The sequence below is a fragment of the Nasonia vitripennis genome (genome assembly GCF_009193385.2).
Source record: "Nasonia vitripennis strain AsymCx chromosome 1 unlocalized genomic scaffold, Nvit_psr_1.1 chr1_random0005, whole genome shotgun sequence".
Classification (NCBI taxonomy): Eukaryota; Metazoa; Arthropoda; class Insecta; order Hymenoptera; family Pteromalidae; genus Nasonia; species Nasonia vitripennis.
In genome coordinates this window covers 4,642,615-4,655,854 of record NW_022279591.1, presented here as the reverse complement: position 1 = coordinate 4,655,854, position 13,240 = coordinate 4,642,615, and positions in this window count along the sequence as shown.

Sequence of the window (13,240 nt, the reverse complement as noted above, 5' to 3'; positions counted from 1 at the left end):
TGCCTCTTCCGGAAACACAATATTCAGGCAATATTTCTAAGAGGTTGGGAAATTATTTATGTCGGCCTGCTTGAAACAATATTCAGGCAATATTGCTAAGAGGTTGTGAAATTATTTCCGTCGGCTTACTAGAAACAATATTGCAGCAATATTGCTCCAAGATTATATGGTCGTTTTGATACTGCCTCTTCCGGAAACTCAATATTCAGGCAATATTTCTAAGAGGTTGGGAAATTATTTATGTCGGCCTGCTTGAAACAATATTGCAGCAATATTGCTAATAGGTTGTGAAATTATTTCCGTCGGCTTACTAGAAACAATATTGCAGCAATATTGCTCCAAGATTATATGGTCGTTTTGAACCTGCCTCTTCCGGAAACACAATATTCAGGCAATATTTCTAAGAGGTTGGGAAATTATTTATGTCGGCCTGCTTGAAACAATATTGCAGCAATATTACACCAAGATTATATGGTCGTTTTGAACCTGGCTTTTCCGGAAACACAATATTCAGGCAATATTGTTAAGAGGTTGGTAAGTTGTTATTGTTAAGAACTTGATATTGTTAAGATTATATGGTCGTTTTGAGTAAGTCAATTATCGTAAACACTAATATATTAAGGCTATAATGCTCATACAGTGTTCAAAATTGCTTTTTAACTAATTTTTTAATAAAAGATTAGTGCATTCTACTTAGCATCCAGACCAGACGCTATTCTACTAAATTTGTATTATCGTATTCGTGCGTTATAGAGTGTTTTGTTCAATTTGTCGTAAGATAAATACTTGAAATACAAGTACATTCAAACAAAAATACTGATACATTGTACTCAATTGCTTCTTAATCGTTTCTTTCAATAAAAGATAAGTTCATTCAATATAGCAACCATACGCTATTCTACTAAGTTTGCAATCTTGTATTCGTGACTCATACAGTATTCTGATAAGTTTATGGTAACCTAAGTATCTGAAGCATTAGTAAATTGAAGCCATAATAATCATACAATGTAACGAATTGCTTTCTAGCTACTATTTAGTTAAAAGATAAGTGCATTCTCTTTGGTAACCTGATCATACGCAATGGTACTAAGTTTGTCATTCCAAAATGGGGGCTTATACAGGGTTTCGATTGTTTTGTCCTAACCTTGTTATCTGAAAAACGAGTACATTAAAAGCATTATACTCTTAGAATGTACTGAATTGCTTTCTAATTACCGTTTATATACAAGATGCGTGTATTCTAGTTAGTAACTTGACCGTACGTTATTCTACCTAAATCATAAATGTATTGATGTATTAGTTGCTGTTATTAGTAGCGTTGAAATTGTTTTGCTGCATCGAGGATGATAGTTCGATTATTCAGTTCGATTTTTCATGATAAGCGCTTCGTTATACATTTTTATGATGAACACTAACACAGCAGCGCGCTACTTTATTGACTGCGCGCTGCTAGAATAGTGTTGCACCAGCAACCCAACCCGTCTAGAAACCTCGACGGCTTGAAAGTCTAAGGGGCTCTTCGTCAGTTGCCGTTCTCTACCCATACAGCCCCGTACGCAGCAACTTATCGAGAGTTCACTGTATATATAGTGAATTTCGGAAGGTAGTCAGTGTGTCAAGTCATCTATCGTTATTGTTCTAGCATTAACACGACAGATTTGTACGAAAGGGCATTTCACATATATATGCAAATAATTATTATTAAATTTGATTATTATTATAAAATAATTAGAATGATCAAAGAGATAAGTAGTAGGATTAGAGGTTGGGAAATTATTTATGTCGGCCTGCTTGAAACAATATTGCAGCAATATTGCTCCAAGATTATATGGTCGTTTTGAACCTGCCTCTTCCGGAAACACAATATTCAGGCAATATTTCTAAGAGGTTGGGAAATTATTTATGTCGGCCTGCTTGAAACAATATTGCAGCAATATTGCTCCAAGATTATATGGTCGTTTTGAACCTGCCTCTTCCGGAAACACAATATTCAGGCAATATTTCTAAGAGGTTGGGAAATTATTTATGTCGGCCTGCTTGAAACAATATTGCAGCAATATTGCTAATAGGTTGTAAAATTATTTCCGTCGGCTTACTAGAAACAATATTGCAGCAATATTGCTCCAAGATTATATGGTCGTTTTGAACCTGTCTCTTCCGGAAACACTGGCAATATTGCTAAGAGGTTTTGAAATTATTTCCGTCGGCTTACTAGAAACAATATTGCAGCAATATTGCTCCAAGATTATATGGTCGTTTTGAACCTGCCTCTTCCGGAAACACAATATTCAGGCAATATTTCTAAGAGGTTGGGAAATTATTTATGTCGGCCTGCTTGAAACAATATTGCCAGCAATATTACACCAAGATTATATGGTCCGTTTTGAACCTGGCTTTTCCCGGAAACACAATATTCAGGCAATATTGCTTAGGGGTTTCCAAAAATTATTTTCCGTCGGCTTTGCTTGAAACAATATTCAGGCAATATTGCTAAGAGGTTTTTGAAATTATTTCCGTCGGCTTGCTAGAAACAATATTGCAGCAATATTGCACCAAGATTATATGGTCGTTTTGAACCTGGTTTTTCCGGGAATCACAATATTCAGGCAATATTGTTAAGAGGTTGGTAAGTTGTTATTGTTAAGAAGTTGATATTGTTAAGATTATATGGTCGTTTTGAGTAAGTCAATTATCGTAAACACTAATATATTAAGGCTATAATGCTCATACAGTGTTCAAAATTGCTTTTTAACTAATTTTTTAATAAAAGATAAGTGCATTCTATTTAGCAACCAGACCAGACGCTATTCTATAAAATTTGTATTATCTTATTCGTGCATTATACAGTGTTCAGTTCAATTTGTCGTTAGATAATTGCTTGAAATATAAGTACATTCAAATAAAAATACTGATAAAGTGTATTCAATTGCTTTTTAACTAATTTTTTAATAAAAGATAAGTGCATTCTACTTAGCATCCAGACCAGACGCTATTCTACTAAATTTGTATTATCGTATTCCTGCGTTATAGAGTGCTTTGTTCAATTTGTCGTAAGATAAATACTTGAAATACAAGTACATTCAAACAAAAATACTGATACATTGTACTCAATTGCTTCTTAATCGTTTCTTTCAATAAAAGATAAGTTCATTCAATATAGCAACCATACGCTATTCTACTAAGTTTGCAATCTTGTATTCGTGACTCATACAGTATTCTGATAAGTTTATGGTAACCTAAGTATCTGAAGCATTAGTAAATTGAAGCCATAATAATCATACAATGTAACGAATTGCTTTCTAGCTGCTATTTAGTTAAAAGATAGATGTCGGCCTGCTTGAAACAATATTGCAGCAATATTACACCAAGATTATATGGTCGTTTTGAACCTGGCTTTTCCGGAAACACAATATTCAGGCAATATTGTTAAGAGGTTGGTAAGTTGTTATTGTTAAGAACTTGACTCATACAGTATTCTGATAAGTTTATGGTAACCTAAGTATCTGAAGCATTAGTAAATTGAAGCCATAATAATCATACAATGTAACGAATTGCTTTCTAGCTGCTATTTAGTTAAAAGATAAGTGCATTCTCTTTGGTAACCTGATCATACGCAATGGTACTAAGTTTGTCATTCCAAAATGGGGGCTTATACAGGGTTTCGATTGTTTTGTCCTAACCTTGTTATCTGAAAAACGAGTACATTAAAAGCATTATACTCTTAGAATGTACTGAATTGCTTTCTAATTACCGTTTATATACAAGATGCGTGTATTCTAGTTAGTAACTTGACCGTACGTTATTCTACCTAAATCATAAATGTATTGATGTATTAGTTGCTGTTATTAGTAGCGTTGAAATTGTTTTGCTGCATCGAGGATGATAGTTCGATTATTCAGTTCGATTTTTCATGATAAGCGCTTCGTTATACATTTTTATGATGAACACTAACACAGCAGCGCGCTACTTTATTGACTGCGCGCTGCTAGAATAGTGTTGCACCAGCAACCCAACCCGTCTAGAAACCTCGACGGCTTGAAAGTCTAAGGGGCTCTTCGTCAGTTGCCGTTCTCTACCCATACAGCCCCGTACGCAGCAACTTATCGAGAGTTCACTGTATATATAGTGAATTTCGGAAGGTAGTCAGTGTGTCAAGTCATCTATCGTTATTGTTCTAGCATTAACACGACAGTTTTGTACGAAAGGGCATTTCACATATATATGCAAATAATTATTATTAAATTTGATTATTATTATAAAATAATTAGAATGATCAAAGAGATAAGTAGTAGGATTAGAGGTTGGGAAATTATTTATGTCGGCCTGCTTGAAACAATATTGCAGCAATATTGCTCCAAGATTATATGGTCGTTTTGAACCTGCCTCTTCCGGAAACACAATATTCAGGCAATATTTCTAAGAGGTTGGGAAATTATTTATGTCGGCCTGCTTGAAACAATATTGCAGCAATATTGCTCCAAGATTATATGGTCGTTTTGAACCTGCCTCTTCCGGAAACACAATATTCAGGCAATATTTCTAAGAGGTTGGGAAATTATTTATGTCGGCCTGCTTGAAACAATATTGCAGCAATATTGCTAATAGGTTGTAAAATTATTTCCGTCGGCTTACTAGAAACAATATTGCAGCAATATTGCTCCAAGATTATATGGTCGTTTTGAACCTGTCTCTTCCGGAAACACTGGCAATATTGCTAAGAGGTTTTGAAATTATTTCCGTCGGCTTACTAGAAACAATATTGCAGCAATATTGCTCCAAGATTATATGGTCGTTTTGAACCTGCCTCTTCCGGAAACACAATATTCAGGCAATATTGCTTAGGGGTTCAAAAATTATTTCCGTCGGCTTGCTTGAAACAATATTCAGGCAATATTGCTAAGGGGTTATACAATTATTTCCGTCGGCTTGCTTGAAACAATATTCAGGCAATATTGCTAAGAGGTTTTGAAATTATTTCCGTCGGCTTACTAGAAACAATATTGCAGCAATATTGCTCCAAGATTATATGGTCGTTTTGAACCTGCCTCTTCCGGAAACACAATATTCAGGCAATATTTCTAAGAGGTTGGGAAATTATTTATGTCGGCCTACTTGAAACAATATTGCAGCAATATTGCACCAAGATTATATGGTCCTTTTGAACCTGGCTTTTCCGGAAACACAATATTCAGGCAATATTGCTCAGGGGTTCAAAAATTTTTCCGTCGGCTTGCTTGAAACAATATTCAGGCAATATTGCTAAGAGGTTGTGAAATTATTTCCGTCGGCTTACTAGAAACAATATTGCAGCAATATTGCTCCAAGATTATATGGTCGTTTTGAACCTGCCTCTTCCGGAAACACAATATTCAGGCAATATTTCTAAGAGGTTGGGAAATTATTTATGTCGGCCTGCTTGAAACAATATTGCAGCAATATTGCTAATAGGTTGTAAAATTATTTCCGTCGGCTTACTAGAAACAATATTGCAGCAATATTGCTCCAAGATTATATGGTCGTTTTGAACCTGCCTCTTCCGGAAACACTGGCAATATTGCTAAGAGGTTTTGAAATTATTTCCGTCGGCTTACTAGAAACAATATTGCAGCAATATTGCTCCAAGATTATATGGTCGTTTTGAACCTGCCTCTTCCGGAAACACAATATTCAGGCAATATTTCTAAGAGGTTGGGAAATTATTTATGTCGGCCTGCTTGAAACAATATTGCAGCAATATTACACCAAGATTATATGGTCGTTTTGAACCTGGCTTTTCCGGAAACACAATATTCAGGCAATATTGCTTAGGGGTTCAAAAATTATTTCCGTCGGCTTGCTTGAAACAATATTCAGGCAATATTGCTAAGAGGTTTTGAAATTATTTCCGTCGGCTTGCTAGAAACAATATTGCAGCAATATTGCACCAAGATTATATGGTCGTTTTGAACCTGGTTTTTCGGAATCACAATATTCAGGCAATATTGTTAAGAGGTTGGTAAGTTGTTATTGTTAAGAAGTTGATATTGTTAAGATTATATGGTCGTTTTGAGTAAGTCAATTATCGTAAACACTAATATATTAAGGCTATAATGCTCATACAGTGTTCAAAATTGCTTTTTAACTAATTTTTTAATAAAAGATAAGTGCATTCTATTTAGCAACCAGACCAGACGCTATTCTATAAAATTTGTATTATCTTATTCGTGCATTATACAGTGTTCAGTTCAATTTGTCGTTAGATAATTGCTTGAAATATAAGTACATTCAAATAAAAATACTGATAAAGTGTATTCAATTGCTTTTTAACTAATTTTTTAATAAAAGATAAGTGCATTCTACTTAGCATCCAGACCAGACGCTATTCTACTAAATTGTCATTCCAAAATGGGGGTATGAAATTGTTTTGCTGCATCGAGGATGATAGTTCGATTATTCAGTTCGATTTTTCATGATAAGCGCTTCGTTATATATTTTTATGATGAACACTAACACAGCAGCGCGCTACTTTATTGACTGCGCGCTGCTAGAATAGTGTTGCACCAGCAACCCAACCCGTCTAGAAACCTCGACGGCTTGAAAGTCTAAGGGGCTCTTCGTCAGTTGCCGTTCTCTACCCATACAGCCCCGTACGCAGCAACTTATCGAGAGTTCACTGTATATATAGTGAATTTCGGAAGGTAGTCAGTGTGTCAAGTCATCTATCGTTATTGTTCTAGCATTAACACGACAGATTTGTACGAAAGGGCATTTCACATATATATGCAAATAATTATTATTAAATTTGATTATTATTATAAAATAATTAGAATGATCAAAGAGATAAGTAGTAGGATTAGAGGTTGGGAAATTATTTATGTCGGCCTGCTTGAAACAATATTGCAGCAATATTGCTCCAAGATTATATGGTCGTTTTGAACCTGCCTCTTCCGGAAACACAATATTCAGGCAATATTTCTAAGAGGTTGGGAAATTATTTATGTCGGCCTACTTGAAACAATATTGCAGCAATATTGCACCAAGATTATATGGTCCTTTTGAACCTGGCTTTTCCGGAAACACAATATTCAGGCAATATTGCTCAGGGGTTCAAAAATTTTTCCGTCGGCTTGCTTGAAACAATATTCAGGCAATATTGCTAAGAGGTTGTGAAATTATTTCCGTCGGCTTACTAGAAACAATATTGCAGCAATATTGCTCCAAGATTATATGGTCGTTTTAAACCTGCCTCTTCCGGAAACACAATATTCAGGCAATATTTCTAAGAGGTTGGGAAATTATTTATGTCGGCCTGCTTGAAACAATATTCAGGCAATATTGCTAAGAGGTTGTGAAATTATTTCCGTCGGCTTACTAGAAACAATATTGCAGCAATATTGCTCCAAGATTATATGGTCGTTTTGATACTGCCTCTTCCGGAAAAACCATATTCAGGCAATATTTCTAAGTGGTTGGGAAATTATTTATGTCGGCCTGCTTGAAACAATATTGCAGCAATATTGCTAATAGGTTGTGAAATTATTTCCGTCGGCTTACTAGAAACAATATTGCAGCAATATTGCTCCAAGATTATATGGTCGTTTTGAACCTGCCTCTTCCGGAAACACAATATTCAGGCAATATTTCTAAGAGGTTGGGAAATTATTTATGTCGGCCTGCTTGAAACAATATTGCAGCAATATTACACCAAGATTATATGGTCGTTTTGAACCTGGCTTTTCCGGAAACACAATATTCAGGCAATATTGTTAAGAGGTTGGTAAGTTGTTATTGTTAAGAACTTGATATTGTTAAGATTATATGGTCGTTTTGAGTAAGTCAATTATCGTAAACACTAATATATTAAGGCTATAATGCTCATACAGTGTTCAAAATTGCTTTTTAACTAATTTTTTAATAAAAGATTAGTGCATTCTACTTAGCATCCAGACCAGACGCTATTCTACTAAATTTGTATTATCGTATTCGTGCGTTATAGAGTGTTTTGTTCAATTTGTCGTAAGATAAATACTTGAAATACAAGTACATTCAAACAAAAATACTGATACATTGTACTCAATTGCTTCTTAATCGTTTCTTTCAATAAAAGATAAGTTCATTCAATATAGCAACCATACGCTATTCTACTAAGTTTGCAATCTTGTATTCGTGACTCATACAGTATTCTGATAAGTTTATGGTAACCTAAGTATCTGAAGCATTAGTAAATTGAAGCCATAATAATCATACAATGTAACGAATTGCTTTCTAGCTACTATTTAGTTAAAAGATAAGTGCATTCTCTTTGGTAACCTGATCATACGCAATGGTACTAAGTTTGTCATTCCAAAATGGGGGCTTATACAGGGTTTCGATTGTTTTGTCCTAACCTTGTTATCTGAAAAACGAGTACATTAAAAGCATTATACTCTTAGAATGTACTGAATTGCTTTCTAATTACCGTTTATATACAAGATGCGTGTATTCTAGTTAGTAACTTGACCGTACGTTATTCTACCTAAATCATAAATGTATTGATGTATTAGTTGCTGTTATTAGTAGCGTTGAAATTGTTTTGCTGCATCGAGGATGATAGTTCGATTATTCAGTTCGATTTTTCATGATAAGCGCTTCGTTATATATTTTTATGATGAACACTAACACAGCAGCGCGCTACTTTATTGACTGCGCGCTGCTAGAATAGTGTTGCACCAGCAACCCAACCCGTCTAGAAACCTCGACGGCTTGAAAGTCTAAGGGGCTCTTCGTCAGTTGCCGTTCTCTACCCATACAGCCCCGTACGCAGCAACTTATCGAGAGTTCACTGTATATATAGTGAATTTCGGAAGGTAGTCAGTGTGTCAAGTCATCTATCGTTATTGTTCTAGCATTAACACGACAGATTTGTACGAAAGGGCATTTCACATATATATGCAAATAATTATTATTAAATTTGATTATTATTATAAAATAATTAGAATGATCAAAGAGATAAGTAGTAGGATTAGAGGTTGGGAAATTATTTATGTCGGCCTGCTTGAAACAATATTGCAGCAATATTGCTCCAAGATTATATGGTCGTTTTGAACCTGCCTCTTCCGGAAACACAATATTCAGGCAATATTTCTAAGAGGTTGGGAAATTATTTATGTCGGCCTACTTGAAACAATATTGCAGCAATATTGCACCAAGATTATATGGTCCTTTTGAACCTGGCTTTTCCGGAAACACAATATTCAGGCAATATTGCTCAGGGGTTCAAAAATTTTTCCGTCGGCTTGCTTGAAACAATATTCAGGCAATATTGCTAAGAGGTTGTGAAATTATTTCCGTCGGCTTACTAGAAACAATATTGCAGCAATATTGCTCCAAGATTATATGGTCGTTTTAAACCTGCCTCTTCCGGAAACACAATATTCAGGCAATATTTCTAAGAGGTTGGGAAATTATTTATGTCGGCCTGCTTGAAACAATATTCAGGCAATATTGCTAAGAGGTTGTGAAATTATTTCCGTCGGCTTACTAGAAACAATATTGCAGCAATATTGCTCCAAGATTATATGGTCGTTTTGATACTGCCTCTTCCGGAAAAACCATATTCAGGCAATATTTCTAAGTGGTTGGGAAATTATTTATGTCGGCCTGCTTGAAACAATATTGCAGCAATATTGCTAATAGGTTGTGAAATTATTTCCGTCGGCTTACTAGAAACAATATTGCAGCAATATTGCTCCAAGATTATATGGTCGTTTTGAACCTGCCTCTTCCGGAAACACAATATTCAGGCAATATTTCTAAGAGGTTGGGAAATTATTTATGTCGGCCTGCTTGAAACAATATTGCAGCAATATTACACCAAGATTATATGGTCGTTTTGAACCTGGCTTTTCCGGAAACACAATATTCAGGCAATATTGTTAAGAGGTTGGTAAGTTGTTATTGTTAAGAACTTGATATTGTTAAGATTATATGGTCGTTTTGAGTAAGTCAATTATCGTAAACACTAATATATTAAGGCTATAATGCTCATACAGTGTTCAAAATTGCTTTTTAACTAATTTTTTAATAAAAGATTAGTGCATTCTACTTAGCATCCAGACCAGACGCTATTCTACTAAATTTGTATTATCGTATTCGTGCGTTATAGAGTGTTTTGTTCAATTTGTCGTAAGATAAATACTTGAAATACAAGTACATTCAAACAAAAATACTGATACATTGTACTCAATTGCTTCTTAATCGTTTCTTTCAATAAAAGATAAGTTCATTCAATATAGCAACCATACGCTATTCTACTAAGTTTGCAATCTTGTATTCGTGACTCATACAGTATTCTGATAAGTTTATGGTAACCTAAGTATCTGAAGCATTAGTAAATTGAAGCCATAATAATCATACAATGTAACGAATTGATTTCTAGCTACTATTTAGTTAAAAGATAAGTGCATTCTCTTTGGTAACCTGATCATACGCAATGGTACTAAGTTTGTCATTCCAAAATGGGGGCTTATACAGGGTTTCGATTGTTTTGTCCTAACCTTGTTATCTGAAAAACGAGTACATTAAAAGCATTATACTCTTAGAATGTACTGAATTGCTTTCTAATTACCGTTTATATACAAGATGCGTGTATTCTAGTTAGTAACTTGACCGTACGTTATTCTACCTAAATCATAAATGTATTGATGTATTAGTTGCTGTTATTAGTAGCGTTGAAATTGTTTTGCTGCATCGAGGATGATAGTTCGATTATTCAGTTCGATTTTTCATGATAAGCGCTTCGTTATACATTTTTATGATGAACACTAACACAGCAGCGCGCTACTTTATTGACTGCGCGCTGCTAGAATAGTGTTGCACCAGCAACCCAACCCGTCTAGAAACCTCGACGGCTTGAAAGTCTAAGGGGCTCTTCGTCAGTTGCCGTTCTCTACCCATACAGCCCCGTACGCAGCAACTTATCGAGAGTTCACTGTATATATAGTGAATTTCGGAAGGTAGTCAGTGTGTCAAGTCATCTATCGTTATTGTTCTAGCATTAACACGACAGATTTGTACGAAAGGGCATTTCACATATATATGCAAATAATTATTATTAAATTTGATTATTATTATAAAATAATTAGAATGATCAAAGAGATAAGTAGTAGGATTAGAGGTTGGGAAATTATTTATGTCGGCCTGCTTGAAACAATATTGCAGCAATATTGCTCCAAGATTATATGGTCGTTTTGAACCTGCCTCTTCCGGAAACACAATATTCAGGCAATATTTCTAAGAGGTTGGGAAATTATTTATGTCGGCCTGCTTGAAACAATATTGCAGCAATATTGCTCCAAGATTATATGGTCGTTTTGAACCTGCCTCTTCCGGAAACACAATATTCAGGCAATATTTCTAAGAGGTTGGGAAATTATTTATGTCGGCCTGCTTGAAACAATATTGCAGCAATATTGCTAATAGGTTGTAAAATTATTTCCGTCGGCTTACTAGAAACAATATTGCAGCAATATTGCTCCAAGATTATATGGTCGTTTTGAACCTGTCTCTTCCGGAAACACTGGCAATATTGCTAAGAGGTTTTGAAATTATTTCCGTCGGCTTACTAGAAACAATATTGCAGCAATATTGCTCCAAGATTATATGGTCGTTTTGAACCTGCCTCTTCCGGAAACACAATATTCAGGCAATATTGCTTAGGGGTTCAAAAATTATTTCCGTCGGCTTGCTTGAAACAATATTCAGGCAATATTGCTAAGGGGTTATACAATTATTTCCGTCGGCTTGCTTGAAACAATATTCAGGCAATATTGCTAAGAGGTTTTGAAATTATTTCTGTCGGCTGACTAGAAACAATATTGCAGCAATATTGCTCCAAGATTATATGGTCGTTTTGAACCTGCCTCTTCCGGAAACACAATATTCAGGCAATATTTCTAAGAGGTTGGGAAATTATTTATGTCGGCCTACTTGAAACAATATTGCAGCAATATTGCACCAAGATTATATGGTCCTTTTGAACCTGGCTTTTCCGGAAACACAATATTCAGGCAATATTGCTCAGGGGTTCAAAAATTTTTCCGTCGGCTTGCTTGAAACAATATTCAGGCAATATTGCTAAGAGGTTGTGAAATTATTTCCGTCGGCTTACTAGAAACAATATTGCAGCAATATTGCTCCAAGATTATATGGTCGTTTTGAACCTGCCTCTTCCGGAAACACAATATTCAGGCAATATTTCTAAGAGGTTGGGAAATTATTTATGTCGGCCTGCTTGAAACAATATTGCAGCAATATTGCTAATAGGTTGTAAAATTATTTCCGTCGGCTTACTAGAAACAATATTGCAGCAATATTGCTCCAAGATTATATGGTCGTTTTGAACCTGCCTCTTCCGGAAACACTGGCAATATTGCTAAGAGGTTTTGAAATTATTTCCGTCGGCTTACTAGAAACAATATTGCAGCAATATTGCTCCAAGATTATATGGTCGTTTTGAACCTGCCTCTTCCGGAAACACAATATTCAGGCAATATTTCTAAGAGGTTGGGAAATTATTTATGTCGGCCTGCTTGAAACAATATTGCAGCAATATTACACCAAGATTATATGGTCGTTTTGAACCTGGCTTTTCCGGAAACACAATATTCAGGCAATATTGCTTAGGGGTTCAAAAATTATTTCCGTCGGCTTGCTTGAAACAATATTCAGGCAATATTGCTAAGAGGTTTTGAAATTATTTCCGTCGGCTTGCTAGAAACAATATTGCAGCAATATTGCACCAAGATTATATGGTCGTTTTGAACCTGGTTTTTCGGAATCACAATATTCAGGCAATATTGTTAAGAGGTTGGTAAGTTGTTATTGTTAAGAAGTTGATATTGTTAAGATTATATGGTCGTTTTGAGTAAGTCAATTATCGTAAACACTAATATATTAAGGCTATAATGCTCATACAGTGTTCAAAATTGCTTTTTAACTAATTTTTTAATAAAAGATAAGTGCATTCTATTTAGCAACCAGACCAGACGCTATTCTATAAAATTTGTATTATCTTATTCGTGCATTATACAGTGTTCAGTTCAATTTGTCGTTAGATAATTGCTTGAAATATAAGTACATTCAAATAAAAATACTGATAAAGTGTATTCAATTGCTTTTTAACTAATTTTTTAATAAAAGATAAGTGCATTCTACTTAGCATCCAGACCAGACGCTATTCTACTAAATTTGTATTATCGTATTCCTGCGTTATAGAGTGCTT